Genomic DNA, 22,107 nt, shown 5'->3' on the forward strand with positions numbered 1-22,107 from the left:
GAACATCTTGAGAGTAAGGGCTGTTTGACAGTGGAGTGGAGTCTCCTCTTTTGGAGGTTTTAAACAGAGGCTGGATGGCCATCTATTGGAAGTGCTTTGGTGGTGTATTCCTGCATGGCAGGGGGTTGGACTGGATGCCCCCTGGAGTCTCTTCCCAGTCTAGATTCTATGATCTTATGACCATCTTGGTCAAAACAATGAGGTGATAGGAAGAAGAGACCCAGTGTAAGAGGAAGAAGGTTAAGAGGCGACATACCTCCTCAGAAGTAAGCCCTACTGAGTTCAATTGGACCTACCACCTTGTAGTGTGCTTGGAAGGTAGGCTTAAGGCAGGTTACTAGTCTCCATAGTCATGGGGTTGGTTGAGGTAATGAACTTGGAGACTTTCTTTCCCCTTCTTTTCATTTTTCTTGGAATATTGAGACAGTAGAGTAGGCAGCAGTGTCCAGTGGTTATCATGCCTTCGTTTCTAAAAGAGGCACACAAAGGAGACTCCCCCAGGTGGCCAATGTCTGCATGACTCCCAGGTTAGGACCTGCCAGGTAGACTCCCATCAAACCACAACTCTGCCTGGCGCCATAAAGGGAGAAAGGGAGAGCCCTTCCGCAGTACCTCTGTTGCTGCTCACCCTGTTTTAAAATCTGGTCAGGTGTGAACGTCAGCGCTGGAGGGGAGGACTGCCCAGACTGCAAAGAAAGAAACCAAGTTCCGTTTTGTTTTTTTAAAAGATGAAGGATGGAGGGGATCTGCACAAAATGTCAGAAGTTTCTGGATGTGGAGCAGTTGCTTCCGATTGTTTCACCACATATTAAATATTGTTCCAGATAGCCAGCCATTAGCTTATTGTTGAGGTAAAGCCCCTCGAGAGGTTTAACAATAGAGTAACAACAGCAGCATCTAATTGCTGCCCATATAATCCATGTAATACAAATCGGGGTGCACAGAAGCAATTAGGATCAAGAAGCAGACAAAAGTCTCCTGTCAAACAGCATATTTTGAAAGTGGAAATGATATTGCCATGCCAAAAGAAAAGGAAAGAAAAAAGACACTGTTAATATTGTGTGAGATTAATGAGAAAATCCTTGATGATTTTCAAGAAGAATGAGAGGATTGCCTTCTGCCCATTAACTAATTGCACCTCAAGTTGCAGATAGCAGCTCTTTTGTAAGCTTAAGGTGTGTGACAATAGGAAATACAATCAATCCCACAGACATTTCTCTGCTTATACAGAAAATTATCATAACAGTCCAGGGAGAAGAGGCAGGAACAGTCACCCATCATTTGAATGATACACAGGGGTTGGGGTGGGGTGGGAACAGTCAGTCTAGAAATATGACTTCCAGTTTTTGATATGGTGCAGCTGTTGTACCACTAATCCCTGCAGGAGATATTGACCTAAATCCAACTATTGGATCCCACTAGAGTTAACATACAAGATCAATGAGAGCTTGATAAGTCAACACTTAAAACCCACTGGCTGATCTTGAACAAGTCACACTGTCTCAGCTTCAGAGGAAGGCAAAGGCAGCCCTTAGTCTTCCATATGTCATAAATAACTAGAAGGCATACAGCAGCATCCTTACTGGGACTCTCATTTGGATTGAGACCAAATCAGATGACATTAAATTAGGAAGCATAGTTTATAACCTAGAATTCAAAACTCTCTTAACAGACTAGAGAGTTAGTCCAAAAGTAACAAAATGAATTTCAAGAGGGAAAAATGTAAGGTACTACACTTAAGCAGAAAAAAATAAATGAAAGGCTCAGATATAAGCTGTTAACACCTGGTTTGAGAACACTACATGTGAAAGGGATTTGGGAGTCTTAGTATACCACAGTTAAACCACAAACAGCATGAGTCAACAGTGTGATGCAGCAGCTAAAAAAGTCAATATGATCCTGGGCTGCATCAATAGGGGTGTAGTGTCTAGACTGAGAGAAGTAATAATACCATTTTATTCTGCTTTTGTCAAACATCACCTAGAATTGTGTCCATTTCTGGGCACCACAACTGAAGCTGAAGCATGTCTAAAGGAAGGTAACCAAAATGGTGAAGGGTCTGGAAACCATGCCCTATAGAGGCAGCTTAGGGAGCGGGATATGCTTAGCTTGGAGAAGAAAAGGTTAAGAGGTGACATGATAGTCTTGTTTAAATATTTTAAAGGATGTCATATTGAGAATGGAACAAACTTGTTTTCTGTTGCTCTAGAGACTAGGTCACAGGATTCAAAGTCCAGGAAAAGAGATTCCATCCAAACATTAGGAAGAACTTCCTGATAGACAACAGAATATATTGCCCCAGAGTGCAGTATAGTCTCTTCCTTTGAAGGTTTTTAAACAGACTCTGGCCATCTGTCGGGAGTGCTTTGACTGTGTATTCCTGCATGTTAGGGGATCGAACTGAATGATCCTTGTGGACTCTTCCAACTCCATGATTCTATGATTCAGATACTCCAGATGTCCACAGTTCATGCCTCAATGGGATCAAGCTATCCCACTACCTTGAGATTTCTACATTCTCTTAATAACATTTTAAAGCTTCTATTTCTTAAACCAAAGATCAATTATACCAGTTGTAATATTCAAAATTCTCAAAATATAAAGTTCACAAACATCATGCAAGGATTATGTAGATGCATTATCATGTGCACGTCATATCATATATTGTGTATTATGGATCTTTCGCATTTGATAGCATGTTTTTTCCCCATCGTCACTGCCACAGCACTGAAATAGATTTGTTCCATTCAGCTTGTGAGTATAGAATGGAAACAGACAATTACTAAAGCACCCGAAAAGTGTGCATGTTTAGAACTGTAGGTTTGGTAGGCAAAATGTGAGCGTACTGTGGTTCCTGTGTGCCATTGGAGCATCCTTATTTGCAAAAGGCATAGAATTCCTCTTCTGCTGAAACGCATGGCACAAGTAATTGTGTGCACTGGAATGTACACAAGGAACAGTGATGTTTTTTAAAAAAAGAACTGGAGAATTTCACAGTCTCTTGTCCATTATTAATTAAGATTATTCTGCCCACTGAATTTTGCCTTGACTCATAATGGTTTGCCTCTAGTACAGCTAAAGTGCTACTTCTAGTCTGTTCTCTGATTGCCAATTTGAACTCAGGGATGTTTCAGTTTTTACTAAATCTCAAGCACTTACTTAAAGGAAACAAACAAACAAACACTGGTCCCTATCATTCCCGTCAGCAATAGAGGGCCTAAGTATGTGCAGAAGCCTTTATTGAAGAGAGCAAGAAAGGCTGAGCCTAGGGATTGACTTCTAGAGGCAAGAGGCTTCCATCCTAATTTTCAAGGATCCCTTCTCCCACATTAAACCACAGCTTGCCTCATTGCCTCTGTGCAGCACTTTTGCAGACTGGAGGGACTGATCTGAGGAGGGAAAGGCAAGATATTCTCCTTCTGGCAACTCATCAGTTGTGTGCACCATAATAGGTTGAGAGCAGATACATGTTTCATCTGTGGTCCAGGTGGGCTTTGCGATGTATGAACTAAATGAAAAAGATGATTTTTCGTCTTCAGTTTCCTTTTGTTCTGTAAAAGAAAAAAAAATAAATCTTTTTTAGACATCAAATTAGCTTTCACCAGATTGTGAAAGGGGTCAATGACACCCCCAGCTTAAAAATCATTGCCATAGAGCTTCAGCCTCGTATCTAGTAGCTTCATTTTTATACCACTTCATACTGCACTAAGCAGGCTCTAAGTGGTTTACAACTGTAATCTAATTGCTCCCAACAAGCTGAGTACCCATTTTAGCAATCTCAGAAGGATGCTAGGCTGAGTCGACCCTGAGCCCCATCTGGGATTGAACTCACAACCTTGTGGTTTGTGAGTGAGTGGCGGCAGTCCAGGCATTTAACCACTATGCCACCAGGACTCCCTGGTATCTTGACTGCTTTCCTTCTGTCTTCTTTAGAAATACAAGAATGAGAAACTGTGAAAAAATGGGCCAAATAGTGTGGACAAAGAACTTTCCAGACTGAGCCTTTGTAAGATGTGGAAAAATCTTCCGAAAAGCTCAGGCTTTCCAAAGAATCCCTGACTGGAAAAAAAAAGTCAATATCAAGATGCGTCTCTCCCACCCAATCTAACAGCCCACCTAATTCAAAAGTGTGTTAATGTATCTGTTAAATTATTAATACCACTTTTTTTTAATGGGTCAATGGACATCATTTCAGGATTAGATGAGGGGATAGTTCCTCATTTTTTGGAGCTTAAAATATAGATGTTAATATTGGAAGAAGGGGAAAAAAACAAAAAAATTAAGAAAGTGAGAGAGAAGGATGATACATTTAAGAGGAGATGTAAGCATGCAAATGCGAAGTTTGGGTTATGTTTGGTTTAGGATATGAAGAATTACTCACACAATGTCATAAACCACACCTGAGTGATGCAGCACCAGTGCACATGTGGCACTTTTGTACTTTATTCATTATCATTTGTAGTCTATAGTATGTAGGCTGCATTATATTAACACTTAATTCTCCAACCTTTCCACATAACAAATGATGGTCATTGCATACTATGAATGGGGGCAAGCAGTCCATGGCATGGGAAGGATTGCTATTCAGATACGAAAACTCTAGTGACAAGGAAGGGTATGCAAATTCAGTATAATCTGCATCATCATCATCATCATCATCATCATCATCATCATCATCATCATCTTCTTATATCCTGCCTTTCTCCTAATATAGGAACTCAAAGCAGTGAACAACAAGTATCAAATAATACAATTTAAAAACAGTACAACAATATTACAATATATAAATATAAAATTTAAAAACCAATTAAAAAATTTTAAGAGTTAAAACAGTTATAAATTAAAATATAACATGATAAAAATGCAAACCGTTAAAACGTATATAGCATAGCATTAATAACCCAGCCCTTATCAGCTTAAAAGGTCTGACTACACAAAAATGTCTTTACCTGGCATTGGAAGGATAGTAGGGATGGCACCATCCTGGTGTCTCTATGGTGAGACTTCCAAAGCATGGGAGCAGCCACTGAGAAGGTCCTCTCTCTTGTTCTCACCAAACACACCTGAGAGTTCTAGGAAATTCTCTTGAGGAGACACTATTGAAACAAATGGTATATGTGTAATGACAATGCTCAAAGCCTGAAAGTAATGTTAGGTACAACATTATGTACAATGAGTTCGTCCAGCAACTAGTTACTGCATTAGCAATGTGATGAAATGTAATTCACTATTTGGTGTAATTGTAAAACCATTTTTGCATGTTACTCATTACCAAGTATGGTTATTTATTATTATTATTATTATTATTATTATTATTAAGCTTTATTTATATAGTGCTGTAAATTTACACAGCACTGTACATACAATCTTTTAATTAGACGGTTCCCTGCCCTCAGGCTTAGAATCTAAGAAGACATGACACAAAAAGAGAAGGGAATGGTTGTGGGGAAGGGGATCTATGGTCTGATATTCTGAGCAATGGAAGGAGACATGAGACATGGTCACATGGGAGACTACCCACATTATCTTTCTTTATAAGTTGCTGCTTGTGAGGAATGCCTATCTATCTATCTATCTATCTATCTATCTATCTATCTATCTATCTATCTGAATAAATAGAGGGACATTGACACAAGCAGAGAGGCATACACAGAAAAGTAGGAAAGCATGCACAACACTAGAAGCTGATTAATTGGATTTTTTTAAAAACAACATTTTAAAAGTTAGTCTGCCTTTTCTGCCTTCTTGGATTGGGAAAATAGGATCATGGAGGCAAAGAAAGTTAAACTAAATGTAGCAAAGAAGATCCATGAAAATGAATCCATGAAATTAAATGCAGCCATCAGATTGGGGTTGTGGCATGCAGGGATGGAGGATATGGCAAATATTTCTCTGTGTGAGATTTAAACTAGGAAAATGCCATGGAGGAGTAGGCTACCTGCCTTTCTTCTGAAGTTAAGGTACTTATAGCTCTTCTTTTTACAAATAGCTAGTTTCCTTTATGGGTAAGACAAAAAGCTTATGCCAAATAAAACTTGCCTATCTGTAAGGTGCAGCAAGTTGATTTTCTGGTTTTGCTTCAACAGACTGGCATTGTCATCTCTCTAGAAACCCTGTTTTTGGCACCAGGTAAATAAAATGTAGAGCAAAGTCAAGGGTGAGCTGCAGATTGCTTCTGACACAGTTCCTTGTGTACATTAACTGTGAGAAGAAATGTTGTTCACCAAAAGCTACAGGTCACCCTAAAATGATATTTGTGACAAAGTCTCTCTGGCTTTGCTTCGCGAACAAAGATTCAGGAAGGACTCATCCCGCACTTTGTACAAGCGTGTTGATGACTAAAAAGGCCAATCCGAGATAAACAAGTCCGGTTGCAGAAAGCACAGCAGAAAGTCTCCTTGGGTGATGTTTCCGGATTGCGGTTCTTTCTGCGTTTTCGTTTCTCTTCGAGACTCGTTCAGCGTGAGCTTTCGAAAAAGGCTGCAGCATCGTGGATAGTGGGTCTCCATGCCTCCTGATGCGAGGCCAGGGCGGACCATTGATGGTGATCAATTTGGCCAAGCCTGAGATGTTGTTTCAGGGAGTCCTTGTATCTCTTCTTTGGAGCGCCCTTCTTACGCTGACCCATGGCGAGTTCACCGTAGAATACTATTTTTGGGAGATGATGGTCTTTCATCCTAGAAACTTGTCCTGCCCAGTGCAGCTGCGTCCTCAATAGCATGGCCTCAATGCTGGTGATCCCTGCTTGCTCAAGGACAGCAACATTTGTCACATAGTCAGTCCAGTGTATATTTAGAATTGTGCATAAACAGCGCTGATGAAAGCGTTCAAGGAGTCATAGGTGTTGGCGATAGGTGACCCAGGTTTCAGGCCCATAAAGAAGAATAGACAGTACAATGGCTCTATACACACTGATTTTTGTGCTTCGCCTCAAGTGTTTGTTACTCCAGACTCTTTTGTGAAGCCTTCCGAATGCACTATATGCCTTTGCCAGTCTGTGATCAATCTCTTTATCAATCTTGGCATTTGGGGAGATGATGCTCCCCAGGTAGGTGAACTGTTGGACGGACTTAAGCATAGATGTGCCTACAGTGTGACAAAGTACTTTGGTCTGAAACATTGCTTTTACTGTGTATTTCTATGGTAGGTTCTTTGTGTATATAACTCTTCAAGAACCAATCAATAGCATGCTTTGGGCTAGTATTACCTCTTTGGATTACACATGCTGAGTTGCAGGCAGCAGGAAGTGTCTTTTGAAACAACAACTGTGACTTTTCTTTCTAATTGTTTGATTACTAGAATGTTTTCAGGAAAGGCCCAGGCCTATGTCTTGATGACATCGTGTCCATCAATAAGACAAACAATAAGCAGACTACTCCTCCATTCATGTATTTCCTAATCTCAGTTGAGACATGCTTTAGAGTTTATTAATACTGGATTTTGTCTTTTGAGTTTGCTCAAGTGATAAGTTTTAGGCTACTGCTGACCGTTCTTGTCTTGGATGTAAAACTTGCTTTCATTGTACTGCCTCTTGGAACTTTTCAGATGCAACTGTTGTTCTCTCACATACACACACTCAGTCTGTGATCCTAAATTTCATTTAGATAAATTTATTTATTTCAGAACTGTCACCATTTTCTAGAACTCAAATTGCATTGTGTTGTTGATAAGCAAATGTAAACCCCCCCCGCCACACACTAGATGGGCACTAGCCATGGGAAGTGTTGTTTGTAAGACAAGTGTACAAACTGTTGGCAAGCTGTAGTGTCTATGAGAACCTACACAATCCCATCCCAGCCTTATGTGTGTGTTATGTTGCCTTAAGAAGCTTATCTTTTGCACCATACAAAGCTGCACAGAAGCTTGTCAGCTTTGATGAAATGTGGACTAGTCAGAAAACCAAATCCAGCAAGCATGAGCATAACAGATAGTAAGTCAGATATATGCTGGGGGTATTGGGATGTGAGCAGCACATGAAGGCACTCATCCAGTGCTTGAAAGAATAGCTCCTCCAAGCTCTGGCTAAGCCACTTCATGCACCACTTGTACTTCCTATTAGGAAATCGAACATTGAATAAAAGAAACCCCTCTGATAACTGGTCAGAGATAACAGGAGAATTGCCCTCAGTATACCATTCACCTTCCTAAAAGGAGAGGTGCATGGAAGATTTATTTCAGGCAGATTCCTCCACATGCTGTGTGCCCTCCAATGGGGTAAGCAACATGCACTCTTATTAGGATCAATGGAAATAACAGCAGGACTCATTCATGGATCCTCTGGTTGAGATGTTCACAGGACATTCTTCAGCTTAAGTTCCAGGAGGTAGGATTTGGAGGAGGGGGGTAGGGTTTGGGGAAGAGGTAAAGCATTTATGATACCTTTCATGGACTGGATTAGGTCTCCAGAAACACAAGACTAGGTTGGATCATTGTACGTACAGGTTCTCATGGGCACTGCAGTTGGTCAAATGGAAGGAAGGGTTTTGGAGGTTTGTCATTCATGATTGGAGTCTCCTTCCTTGGAGGTCTTTAAACAGAGGCTGGATGGCCATTTGTTGGGGATGCTTTGATGGAGGGTTCCTGTATGGCAGGGGGTTGGACTGGATGGCCCTTGTGGTCTCTTCCAACTCTACGATTCTATTATTCTATTTAAGAGCTTTCCCCAAATTCCTTATAGCCTGTTCCAGTAGTTATTGCTACAAAGGTAAGTTTACTAGTATGAGTGTCATAGCTGGTGAAGTAGGAGCATGTTCATGTGTGTATCTATGATTTTTTTTTCCTGGCAGGAGAGAACTACAAGTAGGCAGAGTGTGAGGCTTCAGTGATTTGTGTAGATCCTCTCCTCTGCCTGCAACTAACAAAAACAAAGGAACTGGACTCATTCAGAACATGGAAGTGTTTTTTTTTATTTGCACTTTTTTGCCTAATCAAACAGTCATAAGCTTCCTACTTGTATAATTTGTTTGTTTTTGCTTGGCAAACTCTGAAGAAGCTTCTACTTTGTGTCACTAATGGTCTTGATCAATGCAGCAGCGTCTTCACATCCACTGCAATGCTTCCAATCACTAAGTGAGGCTGTGGACTGCAACAGCAATATTAACAGTGATGTACCATATGCTTTATTCTTCTTATTCATTTTCTGGTGCAGGGGCTGGAAGAACATCACCTTTAGAAAATGGTGGTCCTGTCTGAAAGGAAACAACAAAATGAAAGAGTACCAAGGATACTACATTTCTTTGGCAGGGGAGAGTGTTGTCAAGCAGTCAATTTCCCTTTCAAATTGTTGTGAAATATGCACCCTGGAAAAGGTTGTTTGGCATAAGAGCAAGTCTTTATTGGACTCCACAATCCCTTGACAAATTGTTGGTTTTGGTTGATTTGCCTTCCATCACAATGAATACTCTGAAGCTCAAAAGCTCTTTTACAGAAATTGTGCATGTTGGGAGACAGGTACAAGAAGGACTTGTTGCTGTACCAAGCCAGCAACACAGCTTACTTCAAAATGATTTTGGACTGTTTCCCAGTTTCTGGGTGCATTCTTGGTAAACTGCATAGAATCATAGAGTTGGAAGAGACCACAAGGGCCATCCAGTCCAACCCCCTGCCATGCAGGAAATCTCAATCAAAGCATCCCCGACAGATGGCCATCCAGCCTCTGTTTAAAGATCTCTAAGGAAGGAGACTCCACTACACTCCGAGGGAGTTTGTTCAACTGTTGAACAATGGAATCTCTTTTCCTGGAGCTTGCATCCATTGCTCCGAGTCCTAATCTCTGAAGCAGCAGAAAACAAGCTTGGTCCCTCCTCAATATGACATCCCTTCTAGTATTTAAACAGTGCTATCATATCACATCTTAACCTTCTCTTCTCCAGGCTAAACATCCCCAGCTCTCTAAGTCGTTCCTCACAGGGCATGGTTTCTAGACCCTTCACCATTTTAGTTGCCCTCCTTTGGACTTGCTCCAGTTTTTCAACATCCTTTTTAAATTGTGGTGCCCAGAACTGGACACAATATTCCAGGTGGGGCCTGAATAGAGCAGAATAGAGTGGAACTATTACTTCCCTTGATCTAGACACTATGCTTCTATTAATGCAGCCTAAAATCGCACTGGACTTGTTAGCTGCCGCATCGCACTGTTGACTCATGTTCAACTTGTAGTCTACTTGGACTCCAAGATCCCTTTCACATGTCGTCTCATTCAGCCAGGTCTCCCCCATCCTATATCTGTGCATTTCATTTCTCTGCCCTTAGTGCAGGACCTTACATTTCTCTGTGTTGAATTTCATTTTGTTAGCTTTGGCCCAGCTTTCTAGTCTATTCAGGTCATTTTGAATCTTGATCCTGTCCTCTGGAGTATTAGCTACTCCTCCTAATTTGGTGTCATTTGCAAATTTGATAAGTATGCCCCAACAATTCTGTCATCCAAGTCATTGATAAAGATGTTGAATAGCACTGGGCCCAGGACAGAGCCCTGTGGGACCCCACTGGTCACTTCTCTCCAGGATGAAAAGGAGCCATTGTTGAGCACCCTTTGGTTTCGGCCAGCCAACCAGTTATAAATCCATGTCTAGCCCACATTTCACTAGCTTGTTTGCAAGAATGTCATGGGGAACCCTGTCAAAAGCCTTACTAAAATCAAGATATACTATATCCACAGCATTCCCTTCATCTAACAAGCTGGTAATTTTATCAAAAAAAGAGATTAGATTAAACCAGCATAGACAAAACAGAATTTAAACACTGAATGTTAAATGCACAGTGTTAAACATTGCTGGGAAAGTGAATGACTTCCACATAAATTGTTCATGTATTAACTTCAGTCTGCTGTGTCCCAATTACAAGAAAACAGACCTGCTGTCACTGGCAGTGGTAACTGCTTGGAAGTTCATAATGCGGGGGGAGGGGGATATTATTTACTTTAGAATACTTAACTAAGAAGATTATTACTCTCAGCCTATATATCTTTATGTGTGTGTGTGTGTATGTGTGTGTGTGTGTGTGTGTGTGTCTACCTGCCTGCCTGCCTGTCTCTCTCTCTCTCTCTGTATGTCTATCTGTGCTTACATTTCTCCTGGGGATTCTGTCTCATGCTAGTGATTTGGAGTATGAAACCACTGCTAACTGTCAAAAAATCCTTACATATACAAATAAATAAATAAATGATACCTTCAGAAATTAAATGCCACCTAACTTCTATATCTGGTTTATAAATGCCAAAAGAAAACTGGCTGTTTGTTGTTGGAAACAAAATAGAGTAGATGGACCTTAAACTGATTAAGATCAATGATAGAAATATAGAGTTGGAAGAGTCCATTAGGGTCATCCAGTCTAATCCCCTGCCATGCAGGAATACACAATCAAAGCACTCCCAACAGATGACCATCCAGCCTCTGTTTAAAAACCTCCAAAGAAGGAGACTCCATCACTCTCCGAGGAAGTGTGTTCCACTGTCAAACAGCTCTTACTGTCAGGAAGTTCTTCCTAATGTTTAGGTGAAATCTCTTTTCCTGTAATTTGAATCCATTGCTTTGTGTCCTAGTTTCTGGGACAGCAGAAAAAAAGACAATTCTTATGTCCTTAAATTCTGGATTAATTAAGAATTAAAATGGGCATAGTTTGGTACATGTGGCATAACTGCACTTCTGTCCAATAGCACCTTGCAGTTAGCTGCAATTATTTTTCACATGATTGAAATACAAGCCATGCCTCTGAGGAACAAGTGAGATTTATCCTTTGGTTCTTTGCTTGCTGAAAAGGGCAACCAAAATGATCAAGGGGCTGGAGCAACTCCCCTCTAGAGAAAGGTTACAAAGTTTGAGATTTTTTCTCCTTTCAGTTCAGGAGGAAGGAAAACAACAACAGGTAAAGGGGATGTGTCAGAAAATGGAAAGGGAACCCCCACTCCCCATGATTTATCCTATAATACTAGAGTGAAGCTGAACAGTGGGAGACCCAAGACATAAGAGAGAAGAGCTTCTTTATACAGAACAGAGACAAATTGCAATTTATTGCCCCAAGGGATAGTGATGATGAGTGCCAGTTTAGATGACATTAAGAGAAGATTAGACAAATTCAGGGATGATAAGACTATCAACGTACTAAACCTAATGGATGAGAACCTACATTGGGAGATGCACACAACTATATGTCTGTCATTGCAACCTCTCAAATCCACATTTTCACTGTGAATCCCCCCCCCCGCCACCACCACCACAAAGAGCCATTTCTGTGTCAGTGGAGAGTGGTTAGACCCAAGTCTAGCTATTCTTCTTTAGCTTGAGGCATTGTGACAGGCATCTTGAGGGACCTCCCCAGGAGCTCCCTCAAGTGGCATTGCTGCTGTGCCTCCAGTCAGAGGAAAATAGCTAAATGTGTATCTGCTGCTCTGCCAGTTTCTAGCAACATGGAAAATGGCTATTCAGGGGCAGGTCTGCATCAGTGAAAATGTGGGCTTTTTGGAAGGGAGCTTTTGATCATTGTGCAGTTAGAACAGAATGCCAACTGCTGCCACAACGACAACAAAAATGGGTTACAATGTCATAAGAATGACATAGGCTACCATAACTCACTAAAAGGAGGCCAACCTCTCACCACAATAGATTCAGCATTTTGCATAACTTCTGTGCAATGTGGACTAACACTCAGAATGGATTGGCTGCTCCACTGACATGGAACAGAACAAAAAAGTGGAAAATAAGTATTCACAGTAGAAGAGTTCAAGGAAATGAGGTCCCACATGCTGTTGATAGTCCACAAACTTTATTATCGTAACAGGCCCAATGCATTTCAGCCTTTCCACAAATTGGCCTTCTTCAGGGGCTAATAATAAAATAAATAAAAGAACATTTACTATAGTTGTGGTATTGGGACAACACATAAATTGCCTCTTAAAACATAATTTCTTAAAAATCAAATAGCATCTATTATCCATATTATCATATAAATATCTATTATCAGAGATTTCCACTGACATGGAAGCCTGTTAGCAGGCTAGTTTTGGAGGTGGGGGTTGCAGTCAGGCAGTCTAGCACAAAACTCTTGCCTTGAGTACATAGTTGCAACTGCCTACTGAGAAGCTGCTTTACTCTGCCTAATGGGAGACAGTGGCCTGTTACTTCTGGTGTCCCCCCCCCCCCCCCAACTGTAGCTCACAGACAGATAGATGAACACAATGCCAATGGGATAAAATAGGAAGGACCCTTTAATTGATTTATCATTACACTCTCAGATACAAAATAAATGTTTTGGATGATCTCTTAGGGCAGTTTTATTTAACCCAGGAACTTGCCCCTCAAGGGTCTGGCAGCTCTTTCATGCTATGGGGAAAAACCAGGAACCTGGAAAAGGACGATAGGCTGTCCTTCACCTAAGAGGGCTCTGATCTGAGAGCCATGTACCAGGCTGGAAAGGACCTGGTGGCAGTTTTACCTGTGCAGCCACCCTGAGGGAATTTGGCAATAATGTTGTTTCTATCCAAGTGACTCATCTCATTTGTGAAAAAATCTGAAATTACATAGAGAGACATAATTCTTTGATGTCAAGGCTGGTTTCCCTGGGTGAAAATTTGGGGAAGATCTTTTCAGAGAAAGAAAAGAACTGGTTGCCTGACTCCCTGTTTGCCATCACTACGACCAGCACCTTCAGTCCCTCAGCTACTTCCTTTGATCAAAATCTTTAGTGCTGCATGCAGCTGTCTCCCAAGCTCTTGGTCCCAAGTGAAATTGATGGGCCAATCATAAACACAAAATATAGAGCAAACATTCTGGTGGGCACATATTGTTGAAAGCAGGGTATCTACTTAAAACAACAAGCTGGTCCAGACAACAACTGTCTGATTTTTAGTGTGTTGCAGGAATGGATGCATGGGACTAAAACAAAGGAGAATAAAGTGTGGCCTGGGGGTTTTGTGTGCAACCCTCCAGGCTAATTTTGGGGGTCCTTGATTCCTCCATATTTCCTAAACTGCCCATTTTCTGCTCCCTCCCACAACAGAAGGAAAATTATTTACCTTGAAAGCCTCTAGGAAAAGCAATGCACCCTTTAAATAGATTGTAGTCCCAGCTATGATATTACAAACAACTGTTTTTTTTTTTCAAATAAGAAAAAAGATTTTTAGTGGGGTGAAGTTAGCAATCTGTTCAATCCACAAAGGGTTCAATAGCAGAAAATTGACCCAGAACTTGCTGCAGTTGCCCATCCCTGTGTATAAGAAGGAGAAAATAGCTACAGAAGTGCAGAGAATAGTGTCCCTTCTATGCAATTTCTCTTCTCATCCACTACCACCACACTATTTTTGAGTTGTAAACATGTGCAAATTGGATCCTCAAGTGCCAGGTTGTCTATGGAGGGCCTCTATCAGATCTGAAGACTGGGCAAGCAGCCTGTCTTGAATAGAGTTACACTTCCCCTTAGGGAGCATGTGCATACCTTGGGACATAGAACTTGCATCCTTAGATCTTATCATTGGAGGCCCAAGTGGAACCTGTGGTTTGAAGTGCTAGGGGCTAAGGTGCTAGGAACCAATTTTGACTGGTCTGCTAGTTGTAGCCTTTCCTGGCCAAAGAAAATCTATCTGTAACAGATTTGAAAACCTTCTGGAATGTGCTATATGTGGGGCTGCCCTTGAAGACAACTCAGAAGCTGTTGGTTTGCAGAAAGTTTTAAAGAAAGAAAGAAATGCTTGTAGCAACATGATACTAGTCCCTGACATGTTAGGAAAAAAATTGCCAATTTCCCACATCTGAAGCATGGATCTAAATGATGTTTAGATGGTGACATTAATCTCAAAACTTGGTCTGATGCCTTGGATTTTCACCCCACAGTTATTTGCTTTCCAATTGTTGCCATCAGTACCAAAGGTTGGCTGAAGAAAGAGTCTATTAAAGAGGGCTACAAGAGATACCACAATTAAGAATGATGGGGCTTGCTTTAGTGGAGGAAGACAGGAAAAAGTGGAGATGTTTACTTAATGGCAGGAATGAGGCTCACAGAAAAAAAAGAGCACATGGTGGCCAGGTTAGAACATGGCCACATAGCCTGAAAAATCCACAAAAAACTATGAATACTGGCCATGAAAGCCTTCGACTTCACACAGTGGCCAGGTTAGTTGGTCTGCTCACCTTCCCTCTAGTTCAGGGTATATGCTATGTCCCTTTCTTCTATAGCTTTCTGCATTACATCTTGTGCAGTTCTGCCCATTCTTCCTGGAAAGATTTACAGAGGCCACATTGACTGTAAGGTTGAAGAGAAATAAACAAAAATCACCTCTTTTTCTTCCCTTCCCATCATGGTCTCCTTTCAATTGGGGTGGAAATCTAAGGATTCAGCCACTAGAAGGAATCTTATGGAATCTAAATGACCAACAAGTTATTTGGGATAAATACTTGTAAATTCCAGCCCATGTGACCAGAGGCAATAGGATCCAACCATATATGGCTTCTAAAGAGGGCTTCAACAAAGCATTGGAAGTTTTGGAATATAGCCATGCTTCATTCTTGGAAATGATAGCCTAAGCAAGCTATGCCAAGCTTGAATTCTGAGCACATTTGGGACTGTCATTCTTTTCTGCAGGAAAAGAAATTTATACACCTTAGCTAAGGGCATATTTCTAAGGCTTAGCTGTCTGACTTATCTAGCTTCCATTTGATTTCTTTTGTTCAGTATGCTTAAGGTGGTATCTTTTGTTCCACTTTGTTAATAAAGGACAGGAGACATGATTCAGACAAAGGTCAGAACTTTGAGTCCAATTACTTTTAGTGATAGTAATTTAAGGACAAAGCTTGCTTTTTGCATCGAAATCCACAGTACTTGAATTCTGCTCAGAAGTCATAGTGTTTTCAAAGGAGCTCCTCATATTTTATGTGGGTATGTTTGGCATAATCAAGGAAACAGCTAATAATTAAGGAGGGATCTGAGTCGGGTGTTGGGCAAGGTCTAGTCAAAATGAATCCCATTGATTATCTATGGAGGTGATCAAATCTTTATAACCTAATTGGACCCCAAACTCCCATAAGTTTGTATAACATAGCAATTATTAGTGGGATACAGACCACCCAAAAGGGCAGTCTCCCGCCGCCCTGGTTTGCTGTGCGAGGGAGCTGCAGCGGACAAACCGCGTGGCTCCCTTGTGCAGCAAAAAGAACCCACAAAAAGTGGGTTCTTTCTGCAGCACAGTTGTGATGACACAAGGCGCCAATGGCACACTTGCAACATCACAAGGGAGCCGAGACATGCAGACGCTGGGCGTCCGTCATGTCAAAATGGTGGTGCTCTTATGTACAGGGCACCACCATTTTGACGCCCTTGTCACGTGTGAGGGGCGTCTGAAAGCGCCATCCCTCGCACGTCACGACAGCGGCCCATAGGGCCCATCTAGCCAGTGCCATTATTTGTTTTAATAATTTCATTCTGAATTTTCATTCTGTTTTTGTTTTTGTTGTGTGCTTTCAAGTCATTTCTGGCTAAGGGTGGTCTATCATGTGATTTGTTCCCAGAGAGTTTGCCTTTGCCTTCCTTTGAAGCTGAGAGAGTGTGACTTTCCCAATGTCACCCAGTAGGTTTCCATGGTAACGGGATTTCAACCTTGATATCCAGAGTTGTAGTTCAATGCTCTAACCACTACAGCATGCTGGTTCTCATTGTAACTGCTCCTGACTTTTATATTGTTAGCAGTTTTGGCTTTCAAATTCAACATAATCCAAGAAATTGAATAGATGTAGCTCTTGGACTCCCTACAACTGTTGAGACCTACTATAACAGAATTAGGAGGAAAACAGAAGCAGGAAAGAGGGAATAGAGGGAGTGTTTGTACATTTACACACAGGTATAACTCTGCTTTTGCTTCAAATCTTTCTGCCTCTGTTGCGACACCATGTGGCTGTTTACAACACATCCTTCTGTGCCACCTGGTGTGGCCACTACAAATCACTTTCTCTGAGGTCAGAATGAGGTGCTCAACCTTGATCATATGTCTGGGTACCTCATTCTGACCTCAGAGCAAGTGATTTATCATGCCAGGCAGCAAATCAGGATGTACATGTGAACAGCCACCCGTGTCACATCATGGATGCCCAGGTAAGAGGGGGACATCAGGGCCAGAATACTCTGGTCTGCTCCTGGAATATCCAGCCTGTGCAGACACGACTTAAGAAAAACATAGCCTTAGAACATTGCAAGATTATTTGTGTCAGGTCAGACTATTTGTCCATCAGTGCTGACTTTTTGAAATCTTAGGGGCTCTACAGATTGCCCAAAAGGGGCAGCCTACAGCTGCCCCTTTTCAGACTGGACTGGGGATGCAGCAACCTCACACCATGGCTCTGATTCATCCTTTTGAGGGCACAAAAAGTAGCTGCAAAAAGCCCTTGAAAGGGTGTCATAGCCACAGTGGTGCAGATATATGGCACCACTTCAGCACTGTGTCATTTGGATGCAGTGCCAGAGGTGCACCATGATGCCACATGCCATTTGGAGCGGCGAGCTGCATCAGTGCGCCTGGGGGTGGAGTTGGGCATGTGTTGTTAGGACACTGTACCCCAACTCTGCCCCCAGGCTGGCCTTTCAGGTTGGTCTGTAAAGGCCCATAGTCAAAGGTTATCCGATCCCCTGTTCTCTGAAAGTTTTACAACTGAAGATACCACAGATTGGACCTGGCTCCTTTTATATTCTATTGAGCTATGGTCTCTGTCCTCTTATCTTTTAGCCCTGCAGGTTATTCTTAATTGTTATGTTAGTTACAAGGCTTCATCTTAGCAAACAAAGTATGTTTGCATTTAAGAAGCTATGCACTCTAGAATCATTCTTTATGAAGCCATATTTCCAGGATTGCTACCTGCTACTGAGCAAACAGAGACACAAGCAGTTTGTAATTTCAGTTTAACAGGATCAGAGAAGCGTTCATCAAAAGCTAAAACCCAGTCATCTCAACAAAACAATATTTTGCATTAGGGGAAAAATATTCTTGGTCAGAGTTCACTTTCACAGAGACTCTTAAAGTTGATCAGGACATCGTCTATGATAAAAGTCTCTGAGACAAGCCAAATATATAACAATCCTTCTGGCTGTCATTACCTCAGCAACTTTAATACCACAGAAGGGGTTGCAAGTCAGTCAGGGCAGCAGGGATAAGGAAATCCTAAAATATGAATTCTGAAGTCCATGGACAACTTTTGCTAAATTAAACATTATACATGTTAAATATACAACACAGTTCTAAAAGTGGGGAAAATACCTTTTGGTGCTTGTGGATTGACCTGTCTTAGAATCCTTCTTCAGAAAGAGATACAGCTTTTGCTATTTATATGATTAGGTAATTAAAACCAAAAACATGTATTAAGTGTATATAGTTGGACCCAACAATGATTTGTTTATGAACAGATGGAATTATTTTATCTATCAAATGGATCAACTGGGAACATGATTTGGAAAAGCAATTTTTTGAAACCAGGTTCCAGAAACCCCTAGCCAGCCTGACTCGTGCTTACATCAGCAAGGGCAGTGCTTGTTAGGCTATCTGATGCGAGGGATTAGTAATTATTTTTCTGATATGACAGGGGAGAGCATTATATTTTTCCAATTGGCTACAATTGTTCCCTCCCACCAGAAACTCACCCAGGTCCCAGCAGCCAATGGCTTAGGAATCAACACTGGTACAGGGAAGTCCACTTTGAGTAGCACTGGACTAGGGAATTCTGGGAGTTCTAGTGCAAAATCAGTAGTATTTCCAGGTTCTGGTGAAAAGCAGTGACCTTAGATTATCCATACTGATCCCCCTTTCACTTGGCCAGGGCCTTACCTAGAAATGGCAGGAGCCAGGAAACTGTACTCTTCTTTAGTTTTCCTGAAGTGGTCTCCTAGAATAAAGGTGTTGGTTGCTTTGGCATCATGGGATAATTATACTCACAGTGCAGTGGAGCCTTCTGGGCAGCTTTATAGCCACTGCTGACACCATAAATTTGAAGCCAAGGGAGAATGCAAATACCAAAGGCAGCAACAGTACTGCTGAACATCTTTTTCTGCTCACTCCAACCCAGATGCATTTGCTGTTTTATTTCTATAGAGATGCAATGTATTGCATCAAATTATATACATATTAAATAAAAAGTGTTGGACAGAAGTAATGCTAAACAAAAAAACCAGTTTCTTTCTGCCTTTTGCACATTTATCTTCAACTGTCAGTCTCTAGTTCCTTTCCAGCATGACCCTTTTGCAAGTATGTAGTTTAATTAAGCCTGGAGGGCACAACACTGAAAACATTATTCAAAGCATAAAAGCTTTTGAGAAAGCAGCTGAGCTGTCTCAATAAAACTGTGGCTGTTTTAAATCTGTCTTACTGTGAATAGATCTGTCACTATGGTTCTGCTTAGGGTTTGCTTAATGGGGTCAGAGAGTTGATAAAATAACTTTAATGGCCCATGTTAGCCATAGCTGTTGCTATCTGACACCTATCATATGTTTATTTGGAGGAGAGACAATTCAAAGTAGCTTGTGGTTTGTATTCAAATACTGCAGAAGAGAGATTTTCATTCCTATGACTGCAGAGTTTGAAATAGCTATCATAGCCATGCTGTTTGGAGGATTATTGAAATTGCACTCCAAAAAGTAACATTTCCAAATTCTGGAGGAACCTGATAGAGGATGACTCACCTTGTGATATAAGGACTTTCTTCGAGCAAGGACGTAGCCAGGATTTTGGGAAGGGGGGGGGTCAAGACTAAGTGCCACCATTTTGAGAGGCTAAGAGCCCCCCCCCCAGACACAAAAAGAGGGTCGAGCGTTTACCCTCGACACCTTGATGGCACCACTTTAACTTCCGTTATGGCTTCGTGCAATGGAATCTTGGGAACTGTAGTTGAGTCATCTGTCAGGTGCCACAACAAACTACAAATCCCAGCATTTCACAACATGGAGCCAAGGGCAGTTAAAGTGGCATCAAACTGGATTATTTTTTCAGTGCAGATGCAAACTGAGTCCTTCCTCTGAAGGTGCTTACATCAGATAAATTCAGCTCGATAAAGCAAAGTGCAGCTGCTCAAGCAATGAGCGGCAGCCACTCTGTTCATGCTGAGAGACACTCTGCTCATGCTTTGAGACACTGTATTCCAACATCTGAGCTGAGCTACGATCCCAGGCTGCATCCATACATTTCATTCCCACTTCCAAGAGGGATTTTTAATTTTGAGACACACACACACACACCTTTTAATTCCAAGACCTATCTATCTATCTATCTATCTATCTATCTATCTATCTATCTATCTATCTATCTACCATAATTTTTAATTCCAAGCCATTATATGTTCCTTTCTTTTTATATTAAACAAACCCCTTTAAGAGAATCCTATTTTGGGAGAAAGGCAGGGTATAAAATCAATCAATAAAAAATTATAGTGCAATAGTCCATCGGTGCATGGCTTACATTATAAGACTATATACCTTTATACATTTAAAAACTATTAAAATCACAGTAGGCTCAGAGTGCTACAGAATTATGGAATCATAGAGTTAGAAGAGACCCCTAGAAGGGCCATCCAGTCCAACCCCATTCTGCCATGCAGGAACTCCCAGTCAAAGCATCCTCAACAAATTATGTAATGGAGGTGTCCATCTACATTGTAGAAAGATATACTATAGATTAATGCTATGGAAAATCACCACCTTGAGTCTGTATATTGGGAGAAAGGCGGGATATAAGAAAATAACAACAACAACAGTATCTGGGTATTGTAGTTTTGTGAGACATTTAGCCTTCTTTGTCAGAGAGCTCTGGTGGCACAACATACTACAAATCGCAGGATTTTCCATAGCATTAAAGCAGTGTCGAACTGGATTATTTCTGCAGTGTGCAGCCTTATTAAACTGCAGTTCCCATCAGTCTGTGGTGCTGCTGGATGATGGGGCCTGCAGTCTAGCATTGCCTGGAGCAGGACCATAGGACTCCACAGCCACGATTCATCATCTTAGATTGATTCCATATATTAATTAATTAATCATAAAAACATAGAGTTAGAAGAGACCCCACGAAGGGCCCTGATCCAGTCCAACCCCATTCTGCCATGCAGGAACTCTCCATCAAAGCATCCCCATTGACATGCTGAAAAAGGGCCAGCTAACTGTATTTTATTCTATTTGTCTTTTAAAAAAGAGAAAAAACAAGGCTGGAAGGAAGCCTCTTGCCTTTTTGCATCACAGACCCTCCTCTTTTTTGTTGTTGCAAAAATCCAGAAATGACTGTTTTTGAAAACATGAGTCTATTCTCAGGAGAAATGTCCAGAGTAGAGTCTGAGTCTCCTTTCTCTGGACTTCCAAAAGCCCCAAACTGACCCTGAGAGCATCTGGTCTGACCCCCAACTCAAGGAAACTTGGAAATCCTGAAGGTTTAGATCAATTACTGAATTATTGAATTATACAAGGCATAGTGGTCTCAGGGTTTTGCTGAAGCTCAGTATGCAGAAGCACAACATTATTTTAAAAATATTGTGCATTAAATTACCTTCAGTCTATGTCTATGAGATGCATATGAGACATACATGGATCCCATCTCCCAGTATATCCCATTAGACATACTGTATATAAATATACCAAAATCTGAAAAACTCCAAAATCCAAAATACATCTAATCCTCAGCATTTTGGGTAAGGGATATTATTATTATTATTATACTATATTGTACATGGATATAACAGCTAAAAGTTAGAAGTCACCTTTTCCTTCTTTTCTTCAGTTCTCCCTGAGGGAGGAAGGGGGGGGGGGAGGAGGAGGAGGAGTGGAAGCCGGACTCTGAAGGAAACGAAAGCGAAAGGAGTCATAGGGACTCTCTCTCTCTCTCTCTCTCTCTCTCTCTCTCCCCCTCCCTCTCTTCCTCCTCCCTCCCCCCTCCATTAAAGCTACGGAGCAGAGGGAAAAGAAGCTTTTGTTTTGTCTTTCCTCTGTTCCCTCCCTGTGGTTTTAATGGAGGGGAGGGGGGAGGAAGGAGCTTGAACGCCCCCAGGGCCTGATAGGGGGGGTTCCGACCCCCCCCCCGCTACATCCTTGCTTCGAGGAACCTGAAGCACGGTTAGCACCTATGCTATCTGCTGAAGGAGTGCATCATCCACTACATTCTGCCTG

General features: G+C 41.4%; 1 long non-coding RNA gene across 3 annotated transcripts; it reads right to left on the bottom strand.

Annotated features, from left to right (window-relative positions):
• Positions 1-1,721: 1,721 nt before the first annotated feature.
• LOC149310988 (uncharacterized) lies at positions 1,722-21,756 on the bottom strand. Of its 3 annotated transcripts, none has more exons than XR_016281595.1 (5): positions 21,702-21,756; positions 15,120-15,231; positions 12,706-12,819; positions 4,950-5,096; positions 1,722-3,551 (listed from the first exon to the last, which is right to left on the bottom strand). It is a non-coding gene; the product is annotated as an uncharacterized LOC149310988 (long non-coding RNA). The 3 variants fall into 3 exon arrangements; XR_016281596.1 differs by having other exon boundaries at positions 15,120-15,203; positions 21,702-21,744; XR_016281597.1 differs by lacking the exons at positions 12,706-12,819; positions 15,120-15,231 and having other exon boundaries at positions 21,702-21,733.
• Positions 21,757-22,107: the final 351 nt, after the last annotated feature.

This window comes from Sceloporus occidentalis, unplaced genomic scaffold (assembly GCF_023333645.1).
Source record: "Sceloporus occidentalis isolate IW3139 unplaced genomic scaffold, rSceOcc1.0.p SCAF_6, whole genome shotgun sequence".
Lineage (NCBI taxonomy): Eukaryota > Metazoa > Chordata > Lepidosauria > Squamata > Phrynosomatidae > Sceloporus > Sceloporus occidentalis.